General features: G+C 39.5%; 2 protein-coding genes across 2 annotated transcripts in view; both read left to right on the top strand.

The window, feature by feature from the left end:
* Positions 1–14,494, top strand: part of LOC311302623 (E3 ubiquitin-protein ligase TRIM21-like) — a 183,590-nt gene that overhangs the window by 121,005 nt on the left and 48,091 nt on the right. The gene's annotated exons all lie outside the window — the stretch shown is intronic.
* Positions 12,069–14,494, top strand: part of LOC311302619 (E3 ubiquitin-protein ligase TRIM39-like) — a gene marked incomplete at its 5' end in the record, with an annotated part of 106,825 nt that continues 104,399 nt past the window's right edge. Inside the window, one exon of the mRNA XM_084428614.1 lies at positions 12,069–12,079. The remainder of the gene's footprint in view (positions 12,080–14,494) is intronic.

The following is a 14,494-nucleotide window of genomic DNA, read 5'->3' on the forward strand; positions in this document are numbered from 1 at the left end:
TCTCTTTTCACTACTCGGATTCCTATACATCGTTCCCTTAATTTCAACTTCTGGCCAGTCATTTTGTATCTGCTTGGTTACTCTTTGCAATTGCATTTTTACACCTTTTTTGTGCCGTAATCTCGTTTCTTTTCTTATTATTTGTTCTTCTTCCCTCAGTTCGTGTTCTGCACTTATCATGGTTGAATTCAAATCCTCAATCTCCCTTTCTCCCTCCAGACTCTCATTCGAACTATCAGAGTCCGTTTCAACTTCATCTAGTCGTTCTACTTCTCTTATCGGAGTTTTATTAACAACATTTACTTTTTCATTCTGTTTTTCAATAGTTTCCTCATATTCTCGTCGAAATTCCTCTCTGTCTCTATTATTCATTAATAAATTTATTTTCAGGAATTCTTCGTCTGAATTACTAATTATTCCAGATATTATTCCTTTAACCATAGCATTTGTGGAATGCCCAAAATGTCCTGATCCTATTAAGGGCATGTGCAATTCCTTCACTCCACTACTAGTTGCTATTTTAATTAATGCCGACATTATTGTCTCCATTTCTTTTTCCATTCTTTTTATTGTACATAGCTTCTTTCTACTATCTGTTATTATAGCATGAGCTATAAATTGCCAGTGAGGATCACCTGAAGTTATTCTCACTGACCCTGGAGATTTCTGCGGCAATATTTCCTTCACATCATTAATCTCTTTTAGGGCTTGCACTCCTAACATGCTGTGAATCATTCGTGCAGCTTCACTCTCCTCATTTCCATTCATGACTATCATTCCTCCTCTAGTATTATGCAATAATTCATCATAGATTACCACTTCTATCTGTCCTATTTTTATTCTTTGTTTATTTTGCTCACTCGATGATTCAGATTCTTCTATTTCTTCATTTGTTGCTCCCTCCATGTTCAGAGCACCTAATTCGTCAGTTTTAAAATTAATTATTTTTTCTATATATCTTTCAATCTTTTCTTTATTTGTCTCTTCTCCTAATATTTTATTTAGTTTTTTATAATCAATATCATATATTGTTATTGTTTGTTCTTCAGGACTTTTCGATAGTATACTCTCCACTTCTTTATTTTTACACTGTATATATACAGAACTATTTCTGAAACTCCCTAATTTCTGTGCCCACTTTGTCACAGCTGTGGCTATTTCTGTTTCATTAAATTCTACTTTACTTAAAGAATTTCTGGATGGAAGCCAAAGTATAAACAGATTACACTCTATTTCTATAGCCGATCTGTTTGTTTTCAACGCTTCTTTTTCCCATATAATTACTCTAGGATCACTCCACGTATATATTCTAATATGGGTCTTATTAGGTTCTGTACTCTCCATTCAGCGACGTGCACTTCGCTGGACAGTTTATACAGTTTACGCTAAATCTCCTAGATTCAGCTAATCTCTATAATTCATGCGTATTAAAATTATTTTCTTTATTAAGTCTACCATATATTTTATCTTCTTAATTTTATTATACGCATCCAACTCATCTTAAGTTGTTTTATAATTCTTATTTGAATTATTCTTTTATATTTCCTATAGGATTTCCTTTTTCCTATATTAAACTCTAGCACTATAGAGATTTTTTAGTAGTGTTTTTGCATGCATTTATAACCCTGACCAGGTTATTTTAATAATTCTACGATGAATTATTTTTCGTCTATGGGACTATCTTATCCCTTTTTAGACTCATCTCATCCTTCTGAGATTATAACACTACTTCTTTTATAACCCTTCCTTTGGGTTCCTCCAATAATTTGCTTCAAATTACTTTCTTTACGTTATATTCTCACTTTTTCTAAGATCGCTTTTTATCATTTAATTTATACAACGGTCTTAGTTTTCCGAGCAATTGTTTAATTGATTTTGGCCAGAAATCAATAAACAATCTGCCCCACGTTGGGCGCCATGTTTTATGATGCTCAATTTAATTCCCCTTATAGTTCTTAAATATCTGCACCTTCTACCTTATTTTAATTATTCTCAGGTTAAGGTAAAGTAAGTCAAATTCGTACTAAACAATAAGTATTCAAATGTCCATACTCACAATCCAGTCGAAAGACTTCTCCGTGGTTTTGTTCAGTTCAACTCTTTCATAAAGTAAAGACTTATAGCAAGTTGTTTCTTTTTATATCAATTATAAGTATTTTTATTTCTCCTATAACAGTTGTTCTACACACAATATCAAAATTCAATACAAAGTTCAAAAGTTGTCAGTTCACAAGCTTCGTCAGCAGGTGGCAGGCTTGGATCATCAAACAAGGGAGAGGCCGTCTTTCTTCACAGCGTCTGCCTCTCATATGTCTCACTGTACTTTTTATAATTCATTTCATCACACCCCTTCATTACATATTCAATTACATATGGACAATTTCTCCAATCCCAGATCTGGAACAATTGTCAACTCCTTCATTCTTTTCACAATTTTCTTATAAGACGCCTTGCTTTGCCTTGCTCTCTTCATGCGAGCTCGGATCCTCAGCTGTCTTCTCCTCTTGGTCTAGAATATGACAACCAGGTAATACTTTTTCATTTTACTGAATATGCTTTCTAATACATGTTATTTTTCTTTCTAACCTACTTCTTTCTTTGATGCATGCTTACAACACAGGATATACTTTATTCATCTCAGTATTGTATTATTTCAATAAACATCTCTTTCTCTCGAATGGTTTACAGTGTCTTTTCTTTAACCAATCAGTTTAGCAAAAATAAAACAATTTCAAATTAAACATGTTTCAGTGCCTTACTATAAACCAATAAAACAATTTCAAATTAAACATGTTTCAGTGTCTTACTATAAACCAATTAAACAATTTCAAATTAAACATGTTTCAGTGTCTTTACTATAAACCAATTAAACAATTTCAAATTAAACATGTTTCAGGGTCTTTACTATAAACCAAAGTCAGGTTTCTTATAAAAACCTTTTACACTTGTTTTTCCTTTACAAGGTTTCTTATAAAAACCTTTACACTTGTTTTTCCTTTACAAGGTTTCTTATAAAAACCTTTACACTTGTTTTTCCTTTATAAGGTTTCTTATAAAAACCTTTACACTTGTTTTTCCTTTACAAGGTTTCTTATAAAAACCTTTACACTTGTTTTTCCTTTATAAGGTTTCTTATAAAAACCTTTACACTTGTTTTTCCTTTATAAGGTTTCTTATAAAAACCTTTACACTTCGATTTCTCTTATAAAGAATCGCATTACAGTGTTTTTCCTTTACCTATCGATCATAAGCCTGATTACAGGTCATAACAGAATCAATTGCATATTTTACACTACAGTTGGTATCTGGGGGCTTGCAGCAAAAGAGTGGGATAGTTTGGTTCCAGCATACACCAGTTCTTCCATTTTCTGTGAGAAGCACAGAAGTGGCGATGATGATGCTGGGGAGAGGGAAAAGGTGTCTGGTGAAAGGGGCTGTTGCTCTGGTGTTAAAGGAGGCTGTGATATGCTGTCCTGGCTTCCCTGGCTGTTTTCCAGGAAGTCGTCCTTGGGTGCTGAATCTTGGAGCATTTCTAATATGTGTGTCTGTGGTGAGCTCTGTGGGCAGGGCTCAGCTGAGATTGAGTCCGTGAGCAGAGGTTGTTGTGGCGGAGTGGTGTTATCATTGTCCTTGTGTGATATGTCAACCGCATGTCCATTTTGCTGCTGAAGTGAAGTCCTGTGGTCAGTCATACTGTGTCCAGGTGTGTGTGTGCCATTCAGATTGAGTGGATTGGCACACATTGCAGAAGGATGATTGAGGGAGAAGTAGAAATTGTCCTTTAACACTCTTGAACCAAGTTTGTTTGGGTGATGGCCATCCCGATGAAAAAGTTGTCTCTGACTCCAGAAAAGATTGAAATTGTCAATGAAGTTCACTCCTTTTATATTGCAGGTTTTTTGCAGCCATGTATTTAGCCCAAGCAACCGTGAAAACCTGTTTGTTCCTCTTGCTGGGAGTGGTCCACTGATGAATGTTTGAACTTTCAGTCTTTTAAGTGTTTCAAAAAGTTCATTGAAATCCTTCTTAAGGAGTTCTGACTGCTCTTTATGAATATCATTCTTCCCCACATGAATTATGAGTCGATTTGCAGTCTTATGTTTCATCAGAATGTTCTGAAGTTCCCTGTTTACATCAGAAGTTGTTGCTTGTGGAAGGCAGCACGTAGTTGTATCCCTGCTGCTAATGTTTCTGATTATGGAGTCCCCCACTATCAGAGTCCTGGGCTCGGCTGCGCTCTGAGCTGAGTGCCGCTGTCTGCTCGACCTTGAGCGCCAGTTAGCATCAGTGTTAGCTACTGGCCCATTCAGTCTGTGTTCGATCACATTCATCACATTTGGGGATTCCTCATTTACATTCATTAGTACTTCAAATCTGTTCTCAAGATGTATGGGTGGTGGTAGGAGACCAGTGTTTGCAATCCTTGTCAGAGCTGTATCTGGGGTAGAGGATGCTACTGCGGCAATATGTGATGCTCGTGACAATCTGATGTCTCGAGTGCCTTTGGGTCTCGCTCCCTGTTTGTGCCATCGATTTGTAAGTCGATCGGCTTGTTTCTCTACCTGTCGAGGAGCACTAGTTTCATGGGACTCACCGGCTGTATGCTGAGGGTGTCCATGACGAAGCTCTGTTGTGTGCTCCGTCTGGTTTGGTGGTCCCGTAAGTAACTTTGTTTCAAGAACTGCAATCCTTTGTAAAAGTCTGTGGCAGTTGGTGCAGCAAGTAGATTCTTGAACCTGAAGAGGCATTTTCTCTCTTATCCTTATGAATGTAGGCAGTTGTGTTTTCCTTTCCCGGAATGTAAGCTGGTCGAGTAAAAGAATTCTGCGTTTTTGTAGTAATCCAAACTTTGTTGTCTGAGCACTGTGCTGTTTGCTGAAGATAAAATTAGGTGATAAAAGGAAATAAAATATAAAAATATAGGAGATAAAATGTAAAAGCGATAGAGCAGAGCGCGGAGCAGTAAGCAAGAGCGTCCGAACAGTAGCTGAGCAGGAAGTATACTGTATACAAATATGATCGGGGGAATGCACGTTTTAAATTGTTTCCGTTACCGTACAAATGATTTACTGTCATATAGTAGGTCGCACGTTATGTGCAGATTGATCACAGAATCATTAAGAACCTATCGTTAACACTGTCCTGCAATTTATCTGCAAAATCTCGTAAATCTATTTAAAAAAAAAAAAAAAAAAAAAGTACAAGCAATGTGTTTCATGCCAAGAGTTTAGTAATCCTTAATTGAAACACAGTTAAATAAATACAAGATGCCTACATTTATGCAAGCTTCGTCTTTTACCATAAACCGTCTCTTTTGTACTTAACTAAATAAACTTCAGACAATCAAAATTGTTCTAAATGCAAACTGTTATCTTTGCTCGGTCACTTAAACTTCAATGTGCATAATCCTGCAAGGATTTCATCTCGCCTCCTTTTTCTCGCGTCTTTGATCTAAAGCACAAGAAGACGAGCGTCGGCCCGCTGAGCCCCACTCTCCTCCTCACTTTGTTCAGCCACACACTGCAGGAGCTCAGTTTCTCCAAGTAAGTTTATCCACTGCTGCAGCAGTGATGTCTCCTCTGGTCCTGGAGGAGCTCAATTTCTCTGGTAAAATTTTCTCTAATATTGCAACAGTAATGTCTCCGCTCTCACTAGAGCTCTGTTTCTCTGGCTAATCTTCTCCACTACCGCAGCAGTGATGTCTCCTCTGCTCCCACAGGAACTCTTTTACTCTGGCTAATTTCTCCACTGCCACAGCAGTGATGTCTCCTATGCTCCCACTGGAGCTCTTTTACTCTGGCTAATAATCTCCACTGTCACAGCAGTGATGTCTCCTATGCTCCCACTGGAGCTCTTTTACTCTGGCTAATTTCTCCACTGCCACAGCAGTGATGTCTCCTATGCTCCCACTGGAGCTCTTTTACTCTGGCTAATCTTCTCCACTGTCACAGCAGTGATGTCTCCTATGCTCCCACTGGAGCTCTTTTACTCTGACTAATCTTCTCCACTGCCGCAGCAGTGATGTCTCCTATGCTCCCACTGGAGCTCTTTTACTCTGACTAATCTTCTCCACTGCCGCAGCAGTGATGTCTCTTCTGTAGTACTTCTCTATTAAAGAGCACTCAATCTCCTCTTTCTCTTCTTTCCTGTCTTCTCTTTCTGTCCAGCGAGCATTGGTCTCACAGCGGACGGAGTGAGAACTTTCCCAGTAGAGCACTTACGTTTTCTCTTTCATCCAGCGAGCATTTGGTCTCTCAGCGGATGCAGTGTGAGAAAATATCCTGGGCAAGCACTCATTTTTCTGTTTCCTCTTTCTGTCCAGCGAGCATTGGTCTCCCAGTGGACGGAGTGAGAACTTTCCCGGTAGAGCACTTACGTTTTCTCTTTCATCCAGCGAGCATTTGGTCTCACAGCGGATGCAGTGTGAGAAAATCTCCCGGGCAAGCACTCATTTTCCTCTTTTTCCGCTTCCTCTTTCCGTCCAGCGAGCATTGGTCTCACAGTGGACGGAGTGAGAACTTTCCCGGTAGAGCACTTACATTTTCTCTTTCATCCAGCGAGCATTTGGTCTCACAGCGGATGCAGTGTGAGAAAATCTCCCGGGCAAGCACTCATTTTCCTGTTTCCTCTTTCTGTCCAGCAAGCATTGGTCTCACAGCGGACGGAGTGAGAACTTTCCCAGTAGAGCACTTACGTTTTCTCTTTCATCCAGCGATGCAGTGTGAGAAAATCTCCTGGGCAAGCACTCATTTTCCTGTTTCCTCTTTCCGTCCAGCGAGCATTGGTCTCTCAGCGGATGCAGTGTGAGAAAATCTCCTGGGCAAGCACTCATTTTCCTGTTTCCTCTTTCCGTCCAGCGAGCATTGGTCTCACAGCGGACGGAGTGAGAACTTTCCCAGTAGAGCACTTACGTTTTCTCTTTCATCCAGCGAGCATTTGGTCTCTCAGCGGATGCAGTGTGAGAAAATCTCCCGGGCAAGCACTCATTTTCCTGTTTCCTCTTTCTGTCCAGCGAGCATTGGTCTCACAGCGGACGGAGTGAGAACTTTCCCAGTAGAGCACTTACGTTTTCTCTTTCATCCAGCGATGCAGTGTGAGAAAATCTCCTGGGCAAGCACTCATTTTCCTGTTTCCTCTTTCCGTCCAGCGAGCATTGGTCTCACAGCGGACGGAGTGAGAACTTTCCCAGTAGAGCACTTACGTTTTCTCTTTCATCCAGCGATGCAGTGTGAGAAAATCTCCTGGGCAAGCACTCATTTTCCTGTTTCCTTTCCGTCCAGCGAGCATTGGTCTCACAGCGGACAGAGTGAGAACTTTCCCAGTAGAGCACTTACGTTTTCTCTTTCATCCAGCGAGCATTTGGTCTCACAGCGGATGCAGTGTGAGAAAATCTCCTGGGCAAGCACTCATTTTCCTCTTTTCCATTTCCTCTCTCTGTCCAGTGAGCATTTGGGCTTAGTGGAAAAGCGCAAATCCTCCCGATCGGTCATTGTAAAACTACAACCGCTCCCCGTTCGCAGACCAACAGGGGCCGTCAGTCCAGGCAGTGAGCCACCATTACGGGCCTCCCCGGTCAAGCATCCAGGCCCCTTCTCGAGATGCCAGCCCGCCAAACTCGGCACTCATTTGGGGGGTCTTTAGTCCGGCGGCTGTCCTCTGCTCTTTAGCCTTTGGGGGGAGTACTCTGGGTTCGGGCCGAACTCCGAGCTCGGAGCCCTCCCTCCGGACAGCACGCCAAATACGCATTAAACCTTACCCCTTCAAATTATATGTAAGTGTGAACTCGTGAAACTGCTGTGAAACACTTACCCATACGGGATCTTTCTGACGCTCTGCATTCCCAATCCCTCTATGGAACAAAACGTTCCTCAAGACCTCAACACTTGTGACAGCGGGTTCTGGAACGTGATCTTGACCGTCAACTCTTTACACACCACAGCGCCCTCTAGAGGCTGAAACATACAAACACAATCAACAGATGGAGAGATTATTTTTGTTCTGAACTGAATCCAGATACGACATCTTTAGATGTTTCACCAGGTTGAGCATCAACATTAAACGCAATGGATTCTCATGTGAAGTAACTGAGCGTATCATGCAAGTTTGAATGTGAAAAATAGAGAATGAAATTCAAAATCTAAGATAAATTGAGTCTCTTCCTCACTTATAGTCTCTGAAATGTGTGAGGGAAACCAGAGCATCCAGAGGAAACCCACGCTGACACGAGGAGATGTTTCTTGTTTCTTGAGCACCAAATCAGCATATTAGCAAGAGTTCTGAAGGATCTCGTGACACTGAAGACTGGAGTATGTAAAGCTGGAAGCTTAAGCTGCTCTTTTGAACCAATAACAAAATCTCTCTGATAGGAGAGGATAGGATTTGAACTGAACGCTCAGATAACATCAGTTTGTCTAAATAATGATCCAGAGCCTCTGTGACTCATCAAGCAGAGTGTGACTAACTCAGTGGTTTAGAGTTGAACACACAAGGGTTGAAAAATGTGTAGTTTTAGTTCACTACCACAGTGATTAATGAATGAACCTAAGTTATCACTTTAGCTTCTTACGGTCCACACTGTGTGAGAAATTTTTGCATGCGTTTTTTTCGTATTCGTCATCCTTAAAATTCGTCACGCACAGAAACCTTGCACACTGAGTCCGATGTGTATTAATTCATCCATTGCGAAAAAATTTACACAACAATACAAAATGGAGTCTCCAAGCAGTGAGGATGATTTTGTTGTCCTCTCTCTTCTTAAAAAGAGAAAAAGAAAGAAGAAATGTGGGTCCATCCAATCCTGAGATTGCGTAGAGAGGAAGGAGAGTTTGCCGCCGGATTATCCTGAGTAATTTTAAAGTTTACTTCAGGGCGTCAGTGGCTCAGTTTGATGCTTTGCTAGCAATACTGGAGCCGCATATAAAAAAAATACCACCAATTTATGTGAGCAAATTGATCTTGAACAGTTCTGGATCTCGGCGTTCGCTTGTACGGTGGCTCTGAATTGTCAAAATACCTCTCAAAATGCTTGCTACTGATGCGAAAAAAAGCAGAAAATTTAACCAATCCTGATTTTATTTTTTATGATGGACGAATGTTTCGGAAGCAGTATGTAAACGTAATTGACACAAGGTGGTTGCATTTAATTTTTAAAGTACACGCGGTTACAAAATCCTCGCTTCCGCATAAAAGAGAAGAATATTTTGGCCTTTAGCTCGATTCTCGTCAGACGGACCGTAAATTTTAAATTGTAGATTCGCACTTCAGGATAGTGACGTGTGCACTTGTACAGTGACAACAGTTTTATTAAAGCTAACAGATTATTATTATTATTATTATTATTATTATATGAAGCTTAGAAACTTTTTTAGTATGCTTTCATCGTTTATTTTTTACTTTTAAATGCCATATTGGTTTACCCTTGTACAATATACATGGATTTCTCGGCGACGTCATCACTGCTTGCGCACGCAACCAAGAGGCAAAAGACCCGCGGTCTTCGTACCGGAGTAAAGGGTTTAGGCTAGTAACAAAGTGGTGGTGTTGTCGCTAAGTCAAAATGCCAAGGAGTTGTTGCGTAATTTATTTACATGCAGGCCTATCTGTTGTGTTTTATCTTCTCATTTAAATTATACGTGTTGTAAGTAACTCCAAATCTAGGCGAATGGAAGAGTGGGACAGAAGTTTTTTTAATATAATCGCCACGGTCGGAGGTACTAATGGCTTCCCACATAATCCATCGTCAAATCTTTGATTTACAGTAAAGTAACGTTATATGTGTCATGAAATGTTGCAGGTCGTAAAGTAACGTAAACAAGGTTAACTTATATAAAAGCAAATTCGGGCTAAAATAGATGCTGCACTGCTAACGCCTGGTTCACACCGGATGCGGAAGCGTCGCGGAACGGAAAATCACGCGCGGTCCGGCGCCTGCCTGTTCACACTAGAGGCGTATTCTCCGCGGCGGTCGACAAGCGCTTCTGCTCAGTTGTTGTTTATTCAGAGCTATTTTTTTACATCATGGGTAAGTAAATAACCTCATAAAATGAATACACCATGTTTCTATAACCAAGAAGTTTGTACACTTCTTGTATTAATACTTTTTGTTAATACTCGCGGTATTTTAATTTGAAAATTGCTTATATTTTGACAATTGACCGGATGTCTCGTGTTTCTTGGTGTGACTTCCTGCCGGAATGGACGCGAATCACTCGCGGCTCGCGCAAAAAATAGACCAGACGCCGAAACTGGCGCTTCATGGCGCGGGTCGGCCACGGCGTGCCGCGGCGCTGCGCGTCTGGTGTGAACGACACCATAGGTTACCATGGGCGCCGAAAGGAAGCGGCCTCCGTTCGGCGCCGCTTCGGCGTCCAGTGTGAATGGGCAGTGACATTGGCTATTACATTACTAACTTAGTCTAACATGATAATTCATACATGCATCACAGTATGTCCGGATTTTGATTCGTAAACAGTTGGACGTTTTACATAATGTTATATTGATATGAGACACACACAAACAGATCCAACTCTGAAATTGCAGTTTATTATTGAGTCAACAAGAAATTACAAACAATGCGAAATCTACGTTAATTACAATGTTCTTTTACATGTAGCACTCTATAGGCTATGTTCCAATAATGTTATCTAGAGTGCTCTGGGTTCGTTACGGTAATATATATATTATATTAAGGGGAAAGTGAATGAAAGCTTTTAAAAATCACAGAATATAAATGTAATCAGAAACCATGAATAAATACTCAATTTGAAATACTCAATTGTTTCCCTTTTACTTGAAGATTAACTAAAGTTGTGAAATGTTATCAAAACAGTTATAAAACACAGTAAATAACTTTACATTACTCACAATGAAATGGATGGAGTAGAGTATATTCAACACTTTCACATCACTTCACATTTCTTTTCAGACAGTTATTAAAATTTCACTGGGCCCAGACTTTTGGAAAAAATATAAAACTGACAAAAATAGTCCGAATAAAGTAAACAAATAAGAAGAGTTGCAGGCCTGAACGATGCTCGTGTGCGGTGGGGCGGAAAAAATACAAATCGCCGCTTCACTCTTACTAGAGCCAACAATAATGTAAAGTAATGTTACTACTCACGATCGTCGTGCTCACATCATCATAGTCCCACGACAAATGGAGCAACAAAGAGAGCGACAGGAGGGAGAAAGACTGCTGCACCGAGCAAAACGTTCAACACTCGCCGTGCGGTCCCGATCTGGGAATCTAACGAGGCCAGGGGAACTTACAGGCAATCCAGGGTACCTGAAGCGCTACCTGGTGATGAAATCCAACGTGGCCGGAGGAGCTCAGTCTCCGGTTCATCCAAATCACTCGTGAATAACCAGTGTGTCACATTCGCGAGTAACGTTATGTACTAACTTACATGCACTCATGATGAACTAAAGTAGGAGATCAACACTTTAACTTCTGTACGAAATTATATAGACTCACTACTATTAATAAAACAAAGGAACGCTCAAATTGTAACTGCGTCACACTCTCTGTCGACGTTGTTATTTTTTCCTTCTATCTCCTAGCTCTTCTTCTTCTACCTCTCTCTTCCCACTCTCTCCTCCCGCCCCCTCTGGCCTATCACATTGCTCTCCAAACCAAACTGACATGTGATATACCCAATCAGAGCCTAGACAAACTTTATACACTTCTAACAATATAAAATCGTTTTTTAATACACGAGAAAAACAAATATACAATATAAATCAAATAAACAAAACAATATAAAGATAAGATTTGAAGAAAATATTATAGATAATTTCAACAGGGCTACATACAGAACTCGGCATAACAGCTAGCGGTTTTCTGCCTCCTGGATGTGCGCGCATCCGGTATTGTTTGGAAATCAATGAAGATTAATGACACTATTTACACACTGCTCAATATTCATGAAATATGGGCGGAGCTTCATGACATCACTGCAGGCGAGTGAAAGACTTTCGTGAAGGTGAAACTATAACAGGTAAACTGAAAGCTTCTTCAGACAACAACCTTTTTATTCACACACTCTGAAACTAGTGATTTACATCTGATATTCACTCACAGGTAAGTGACAGAAATCTAAGAGTTTAGTAGAGTTTACCAGAAAGCAGTATTATCAAAAGCAGTATGCTATTAAAAGTGTGTTTGATTTGTGTATTTTCATTTCAGACTTCAGAAACAGGAAGAACTTGAATAGATAGACAGAATGAACAAAGTCCAGTGAAAACTAGGCTACTTCATAAAATGATAATTGCATAATGTTTAGAAGATTTTTTTATTTATTGGGTTATTAATTGGTAAAATAAGTACTTTGCTGTGTTGTTATATAGAAAGATCCTTTCTTGATGGTATTAAATGCTGTTGTTCTTCACTTTGGCTATTAGAGACATAACTAGTTTCTTTTACGCATGCAGAGAGAGAGATGATGATCAAATACTTTGATATAAACAGCTGTTAATATTTACATTAGTATAACAGATTTTATGAATACACTGGAATATGTCACTATAATGATGGATTTTGTCCCCACTATCAGTGTTTGTGTGACAATTCCTAAACAATTCCTTATAATCAATTTCATGTATTTCTCTGTGATATAGCAAAGGCATTTCTTAAATGAAAATACACAAATTACCCAGAACTAGAAAGAATGATACAAGTTTGGTGGTGTGGCCTAACAGTTTAAGGCCTGGAATAACTGATGGAATAATACTTAGTTTCTATACTTAAGTATAGTTTTGAAGAATTTTTACCTACTCATGTAGCCTAAACTTTAGAGTAAAACTAGGGAAAAACCTTGTACTTTGTACTCCTTACAGTCTCTTTTAGACTTACAGTATCAAAAGATAAGAAAGTCTATGATACCTGATAAAAAGCGATCTGTATTTCCATTCATCTCAATGGCAGTTGCTTGACATGTGCAGGACACCTAGAAATACACAACTTACCTGTTGTCATCTTTGTCCATAAGCACAGCATCTATAATACAATTTTGCATGGAAAGAAATATTTTGCCAGTACACATGACTACTTGTGAATTACTGAATGATACTTTTTGGCCATAGAATGGTGTAGTTACAGCATCTGCCAGCAGGGGCTACATGGACTGTGCTAACCAACTAAACTTTTATCCTGTTAATCCAGGACTCACAACACTGTTTCTGTCGAGAGAAGAAGGTAAAGAGATACAGACAAAACAATTTAAACACACTGTGAAATGCATCCTGAATCAGCTAAAAGTTAATTTTGTCAATTTTTGAGAATCCAATATGTTACCTTCAAAGCTGACAGACATGGACTAAAAGCCATAAAAGCCATTTAATTCATGGGGTCTAACATTTATTATTCAAATAAGAATTGTTTTGTCAGAAGATCGAACACTAAATTCAGTAACAAATGTGTCTGTGTTTTTCTCTGTATGTAGAATCAGCTGGTTCAGACACAGACAGACGTGCAGCAGATGATCCAGGACAGAATGAAGAAGATTCAAGAGATCCAGAACTCAGTAGAGCTTAGCTTTTTTTTTTTTATCATTTGACTTCTTGCACTTTGAGCCGCAACTTCTCACAAGCTTTGCGATCTTTCTTCGAGAAGTGTTGCTTGAACTGAATCTTCCTCTTTTTGCAGACTCGCGCCTCCAATGATTGTTTCCTTACTTCGTCTCGGACCGTCCACATTTCAAACTGGATGATTATTGGTCTGGGTGTCCTGTTGGTAGCAGCATTGATATATACCATTGTAAGTGAGTGTGCGAGAGTGTGTAAGTGCATTGGTTTAGAAGTGAGTGGTTTGGTACTTGCGGTTAAGTGTGTCTTCAGCTGCTTCTTGAACAATGTGATGGTCTCAGCAGTTCGGTTGGAGGTTAAAATAAATAAATAAAATATTTAAATTAGGGGAAAACACAAAGATAAAAAGAGCAGTAAAAGAATATATTTTTTTTGTTATTGTTTGCAATACCTATTCAGTCGTATTCATATGCCTAATATGTTGAAAATGCAAAACGGAAAAAATCTAGTCTTCTAGTCTCGTCACAGTCAATGAATTACATAAATCACAAAAAATTCTATAAAAATTAATAATAATAATAATTGGTTTGCATCACTTGATAATACTGTTGGTCATTTAACATTAAAACAGTGTCAATGTTCTGTCACTTCGGTCTGTTTATTAGTGGTTTTGATGAGAGAACTCTGAACTCTGCAGTGTGAGCCTCTGCTGACTGCACACGCTTCTCCCCAAACGGACGAGGCGTTTGTACTTGATGCGCTTGCTGTTGTAATATTCTTTGAAACAACAGGGTGCGACTCGGATTAATTGTCCTCTAAACCATCAGGACGCAGCGGTGAGAAGAAGTAAGATACACACGTGACGATGGCTAAATCCTATATCGCCCCCTATACCCTCAAATAGGGCACTATAGAGGCCCTGTCCCAAATGGCGCACTTCATGCGGACTTTCGGTCTCGTGGACTTGAATTGC

Source organism: Rutilus rutilus (assembly GCF_951802725.1).
Source record: "Rutilus rutilus genome assembly, chromosome: 13".
NCBI lineage: Eukaryota > Metazoa > Chordata > Actinopteri > Cypriniformes > Leuciscidae > Rutilus > Rutilus rutilus.